Consider the following 7,097-nt stretch of genomic DNA (forward strand, 5'->3'; position numbering starts at 1 on the left):
AAGTGTTATCAAGATTTACGTGAGGGTATTACCTCCGTGTGGGAACTTAATTGTCTTAGCGTAGGAATTTCACATGCCTAGGCCGCAAAGCTGCCCCAGGAAGCCGGCAAGGGTGGGAAGGGCTGTAAGCTTGAAGGAACTTACAATCTGCCCTATCACCGCCGCAGTACGTCGGGACTTCGGACCATGGGGTAAAAGGGTTTCAGGCATGTATGGTAATGGGTCAAATCCTCTTAAACAGATAAGGAAGACATGACACATGCATCGCAGTGGTGAGAATTGTAACCATTGAGCCATGTAAATAAATATTATCCAAATAGAAAGCCAGAAATTTCCAAAACCATTTGATGGAAAACCGCAATTCATAAAATTAAAAGACTGAAGGGAAAACCTATAACAGGAAGCCGTGTAATGGTACTTTCCTTGACATGATTAACATTAAGTTTTCATAAAATCTATCCAATGAAAACGACAGACAAATGAAGCAGTAACCCTGAGGAAAAAACAAGATATCTATCCTTCAATTGGTAGTATGTAGAATGAAATGTACTCCATATATTTACAAATGTCGCGAATGAGCAGTAAGCGCTTATGCGCACACAATAAGAGTATTCACATACATATAAGACGAGCCGAGAACTGTAGTCGGCCTAGTAAAAACAGGCATTATTCGCACAATAAATACAGTGCGGAGCCGCTCCTAAACCATGCCTATTAACATATTACCAAGAAATGTAAAACCCTGAAATTTCTTGTAACAAAAGAGCTCTTGCGCTGGCCAGCAAAAGCTGTAGCCGGAGAAACTCCCGTACCTGGGAATGGAAATGGCAGAAATGGGGTTTATGCCTAATCCAAGCTAGCCACTGAGCTAGGGATGGCTTTTACATTTCTTGTAACAAAAGAGCTCTTGCGCTGGCCAGCAAAAGCTGTAGCCGGAGAAACTCCCGTACCTGGGAATGGAAATGGCAGAAATGGGGTTTATGCCTAATCCAAGCTAGCCACTGAGCTAGGGATGGCGCCCCGCCTGAAATAACAAAAGGATAGACAAACAAATAAACTCAGGTAGGTACTAGGCACTCGGCAGTCAGTGCTATCTGCATAAGAGAATTAACTTAGCTTATCATAACTTACCTGAAGAAATCCCCAGCGGGAGTGAGTGCGGCAATGTTTTCTTTAGTAGTTTTGCTGGCCGACTCATAACCGAAGCCTGTAGCTGCATTATACGAATGACATCAGAAGCTTAAAAAAAAACAGAACAAAGGTAAAAGAATTATATAACAAAGGCAGCAGAAAATTCATAACCCTGTTCGCTCTTACCTGAGGAGCTTTGTACCAATCGCGGGTAGTTGTTCAGAGCCTGCAAGTCGCCCCCGGGACAAGCGCCGACAGAGAAAACTAAACAAACCCTCCGGGTGGGAAGAACGACTAACCCAAATGAGCCGATTTCGAGGCCAGCTGCAGAATAGGTTGGTAAGCCGCGAATATGCTACATCCATTCACCGTCGGATTGACTGAGGTAACGCCCCTCCGTCGATTCAGAGAGATTTACCATGTAGAGCAGAAGGTAGGACGTGCCTGCAGGCCTCGTACAGCAGCTGCATCAGAAGCCATACCCGCAAACAAGAAAAGCCCGAGGCGGCAAGAAGATAGGCGGTAGGCGGTGGTTTCAGGCGGCAAGAAGATAGGCGGTAGGCGGTGGTTCATGACACCTCCCGCCATGCACGGACACCTGCACACCTGCAGCACCAACACCCGTTAACATCAAAGCTCAGCATACCTTGCAAACAAAACAAAGCACCCGTTACCCGTTAGCATATCCTGCAAACGAATTAATGTTAACATTAATACCAAACCGTGACGGTTAACGATAATGAACAGGTCGCAAAACGCAAATTAGGCTATGGTCCAGCCTCTTCCGCCTCGGGAAGAGGCCAAATAACATGGCAAAGCCTCAACCGGCAATAAACTTTGGTTATTTTTGCACATGCCCACACAACACCTTCCGAAACTTTATCATAAACGCCGAATAACAGCACAGCAAAACAGCAAACTAATGCTAACTAGAATCTGAACGATTACTATAGTCCCTGCCGGATGCCAGATGGCAGCCCTGCCGGATGCCAGATGGCAGGGACTAAAAACGATTGATAAGTTTCGAACCCCAACTTATTAAAGCCAAAACAATGTCCATGCATCTTCAAATTCAAATAATGATATTCAAAAGGGGAAAAATATACGCTGATTCACATGGTCCGTCTTCAACCACCTTTAGTAAGGGGCTCTTAATTTCAATGATGTATGATGTTCTTATTTTTTTTTAAATAAAAATTATTTTAATAAAAAATTAAGTTAAAAAAATAAATATAAAAATATTAGATATTATTGTATATCTATCAAAAAAATATTTTAATATATAAGATAAGACAAATTATCAATTATGTTAAGAAGAGTGCATAATATTGACATTGACTTTTGTAAAGACATATATTTTGTTTTTATTGTTTTCATAAATGATATTAGAGTCAATTTGGTTATGGTTTTCTCCATCGGTATTTTCAAATTTTGTAAAAATATTTTTTTTTTAATTTTTTTTAACTTTATTAAAAAATACAAAGCTTAATAATTGTTTATTATTTTAGTATATTTTTTCATTGAATCTAGTAAAAAATAATTTTATTATTTAGGTGAATTTTTTTTTTTACTGGATTCAATAAAACCACTAAAACCAATTTTCTTATTTTTACCAATATGTCTTAAAAAAAGCATAGAAAGTTTTAACCTTAAAATCGATTATCGGAGACAAATTTTGACCTTGACATTATGGTAATATATAATTAAAAATGTGTGTAAAGAACACTATGGAAGTAGTTGGCCATATTTTTTTATATCAATGACACATTTGAGATAAAAACAATAGATATGACCATTAAAATTTATTAGGCAATTGCGTTATTGTTATTCAATGGCTTCAAGGATTGAGTTTAATTTGAAAGAGAAGATGTGAACACTCTATTATATTTAAAAACATGTGGAAAATATAATATTCTACTAAAACAATGATTATGATTAACAATTTTGAATTTAATCATATCTTTCAACACAAATTAACAAAGATTAAGATTCCACTTCCACAAGTGGATGATAAAAAGGAAATAGTTGAAGTTATTAATGAAGAAAGGTTCAATATAATAGAAGATATAATTGTTTGAGTCTTAAAGGCTAAGAAAGTTTTATGTGAACAATAACTAATGTGTGATTATGCTAAACAATTTCAAAAGATGTTTGAACTAGAGATTGAAGCAATACAAGAATGAATTGATATTTTGTTAACCAAGGAGTATTGGAATCTAACAAGGATGATTCAATTCTAGATTGGAGGCTTGTGTGAAAAGAGTAATTTTGTTATCAATATTTTGTTAACCAAGGACAAGTCTTGAAATTTGACAAGGATGATTCTAGAGTGGAGGCTTCTATGAAAAGAAAAATTATGTTATGGCATTGATCACTCACATCAAAATTTTTATGGTCCACATTTCCAACGAGCAAGTGTGGGCATCCTCAAGACAACGATAATTATCATCATTTTCATGCATTTATATTTGTTTATGAAGATGTGGGTATGTGTAATAAACATGACGACATAACAAATTTGAAATTTTAGCCCTAAAAGTATGAGAGATATCAAGAATAAGTACTAACAGAAAAAGTTGGGTTCAACAATTTCGATATAGACCTTATGAGGTGGCAAAATCTATTTAAAGACAAAGTTACTTGGAAAAATGAAGACTTTATCTCAAGGCATTTATCCTACCCATGCTTCGAAATCTCAGTATTTCAAGGAGGGGTGACTTGTAATAAACTAAATATAGCTATTAAATAATTATTGTAACCTTTCAAATAAGTAATCCATGTGAATGGTTATATCCTAATGTTAAGCAGATTATATAATATTGGCATTAACCATTGTAATGATGTCATGAAAAATAAAAGTATATATTTTGTTTAAATTATTTTCTTACAATATACAGTTTGGTCGTGGTTGTAGGCTTTTTCCATAGTTTTGACTTTTCTCTATTCACAACAAAATCACTTTGTTTTGGTCCTTTCTTCTCTGTTTTGGCTCAAGCATGATTCATCCCTTGTCCTCTCTATTTTTCAATGGGCTAAGCATTTTTAGATTTCGTGGGTTCTAGGAAGCCTAATATTTACTATTTCATATTTCCATTTCAAATTTAGAATTTTTTATTTTAATATATATATTTTTTTAATTGAAATGCTTTTGATGTTTCCTTAAAAGAAATCAATGTCTTCTAAAAATTGACATTTGAGCATTTACCATTTCTTGATTATTGAAATATCCCAATATTTTAGATGGAAAATTCTTCCCAATCTCCTGAATATGAAATGAGACTGCAATGTCTGATTCCATTGAAAACTTAGTTTCCAATGCCATCGATGTGAAAAAATCATTGTTGTAATTTGTCAATAAATTCACCCAAAACAAAAAGAAAAAAAAAAAAAAGTTTAGATTAATGATTATGCAAGTTTTTCAAACATTCACTTAAGGGTAGCTACATTGGAGTTTACCATCATCTATTGGTTATTCTAGGGGATGGAATAAAATTATGTCCCTCGTCACTAGAGAAAATAATTGAAATGACTAGACTTCATGGCTTCCATGGGTGGTACTATTACTGTAGAGACAAAGGAGGAGGAGATTTTTTCTATTTTGAAAACATTGGATTTCTAGGCTCAATTGAGTTGTCTCAATGAGAAACTGATGACCATGATCAAGTTGATTCAAGGCAGTGGGGGGCCGGGGGGTGGTTGGTTCTACTAAAACAATTTCAGGCAATAAAGTTGTTGTGATAGAGATGTTCAATACATAATGCAAGTAGGAGGTAGACAATGTAGTGGATGAATTTTTCTTTGCAAATATAATACCATTTATTGTGACCCATTCTCTTTATAAATATATGCCAAGGAAAGTCATCATTGTTTGCCTATCATTTCAACCCCCTAGTTACAATAAAGCAGGAAAACTTACTAGATAGATGGGTCTCAAGGATGCAAGGGTTGATGGAAGGCCTTAGAAAATCATGGGTTCTTTACGGGTGTTCAATTGTCATGGATGGTTGGACAAATATTCAACAAAGGCTTGTGTTGAACTTCAGTATCACCTTCCTAACCGAGCCCTACTTCTTCAGGGAAATTTATTATATTAGGAACATGAAGGATGAAGCATTCTAGTTTGAGGTGTTAAAGGAGTCAATCAAGAATATTGGTCCTACAAATGTATTTCAGCTTATCATAGATGCTACATTAGTTTTCTGGTTTGTAGGTTTGATGATTCAAAATATGTATCCACATCTATTTTGTATTTCGTAGTGTGTGTGCTTTAAGGAGTTATGAATGTGATTTTCACTTTTTGCACTACAATTCATGTAACCATGGTTAAATTCAATTGAAAAAGTGTACAAAAGTAAAATTAATAAAAAAAATTATTGGTGTGACTAAATGAGCCTCTCAATAAAAAAAAAAAAAAAATCATTGAAAAATTAATGCATGTGTCCTTGTACTTGAATAACTTAAAATAACATGAGCTATTAGCTTCATGCATTATTTTCCGACGGCCTAGGATCCATGACATACATACTATAAACAAAAAGAGGAACATAACAGAAAGCAGTATATTAAGGAGGGGGCTTGGGGGGGATTACAGGGGGATCGGCGAAATAGCCAGCATATTCGTGCATATGAAAATCAATATGCTCCACCCTCACTTCCAGACTACAAAGGTGTTCATTGGTGCACCTTTGCTGGCATCACAAATTATCCAATCGTTCCCACAATGATGGCTATTAAATCCCATCCTTGGAGTTGGTTTCACATTGCTTGGTTATGGTGGGAGATGGTAGTGATGAGTAGTGTGGTAAGGGTTGTGGAGCTCCCACATGCCTCGACAAGGTCTAGGCCTTGGGGAGAGGCGAAGAAGCCAACAATTGGTGCACAGTCTAGGGTGTTTTGGTAGCGCTGGATGATCCTTGGGACCCTGTAACATCCATAAAGAATGAACCTATTGGCATTCTCGTTGGCCTAGTTCATTTGCATGACATGGTGCAAGGGAGAGGAAAAGAGCCAAGGCTGGCAAACCTTGGCCAAGCACTGGTGAATTATCCTCTTATGGTTCGTAAGCAGTGCGGAAATTGTTCGAGAGACTGGTGGTTTGGGACTGATTAGCACCTACAACAAGACTTGAGTTTCTCAGGCCCCCAGCGAGGAATTACAGTTGGGAAAGGCTTGGCTAGCTAGAGGAAATACGTAGAGGTAAGTGTAGAAGAGGTGGCAGGATGCAATGTTCAGCTTCTGAAGCCCTGTGCTGAGGAATCCTCATCCCGCTTTTCCTGGGTATGGAGATTTGATTACGGTGACAACCAGTGCATGATGGCCCCTTAATTGTCTTTGGGGATAGTGGTAGAAGTTACATTGTTTTTATGTTGTTGTGTTGGGTTGGGAGGGTGTTTGTGCTTGTCACCCTTTTAGGTTTTTTGGGTACACTGGGATGCCTCGCCACCGAGGGAGATCACGTCATGGGGTTGGAAATCCATGGCAAGTAGATCAACTGGAGTGGGACAATGATGCCTTCTCGGGTTCGTTGGGCATCCATGAGACAAAGGATAGAGTTGATGGCTCCCTGGGGCATGTGGTTGCTCCAACGACGTTGGAATCTATCACTGCTCAAATCCGAAACATTCAAGGGAACATGGACAACCTCAGGAACCAAGGGTATGATGACCGTAACGAGTTGGTAGCTTTCGTCAATGATATTCAATTTCGCCAAAGTAAAATCATGGAACAATTGGATAATATGTGATGCCAGCAAAGGTGCACCAACAACCACCTTCGCGGTTTGGAAGCAAGGGTGGAGCATATTGATTTTCATATACACGAATATGTTGGTTATTTCGTAACTCTCCCTATAATCCCCCTCCTTAATATCTCACTTTCTGTTATGTTTCTCTTTTTGTTTACAATATGTATGTCATGGCTCCTAGGCCGCTGAAAAATAATGCATGAAGTTGGTAGCTCATGTTATC

General features: G+C 37.4%; 1 long non-coding RNA gene across 3 annotated transcripts; it reads right to left on the bottom strand.

Moving 5' to 3' along the window:
• Window positions 1-494: 494 nt before the first annotated feature.
• Window positions 495-1,763, bottom strand: LOC149250496 (uncharacterized). 3 transcript variants are annotated; one of them, XR_016265950.1, is made up of 3 exons: window positions 1,318-1,763; window positions 1,132-1,207; window positions 495-1,024 (listed from the first exon to the last, which is right to left on the bottom strand). It is a non-coding gene; the product is annotated as an uncharacterized LOC149250496 (long non-coding RNA). The 3 variants fall into 3 exon arrangements; XR_016265949.1 differs by having other exon boundaries at window positions 1,132-1,213; window positions 1,318-1,751; XR_016265951.1 differs by having other exon boundaries at window positions 1,132-1,213; window positions 1,318-1,749.
• Window positions 1,764-7,097: the final 5,334 nt, after the last annotated feature.

The sequence above is a fragment of the Pinus tabuliformis genome, chromosome 7, assembly GCF_031772625.1.
Source record: "Pinus tabuliformis cultivar Carrire ecotype Pingquan chromosome 7, CPIR1, whole genome shotgun sequence".
Classification (NCBI taxonomy): domain Eukaryota; kingdom Viridiplantae; phylum Streptophyta; class Pinopsida; order Pinales; family Pinaceae; genus Pinus; species Pinus tabuliformis.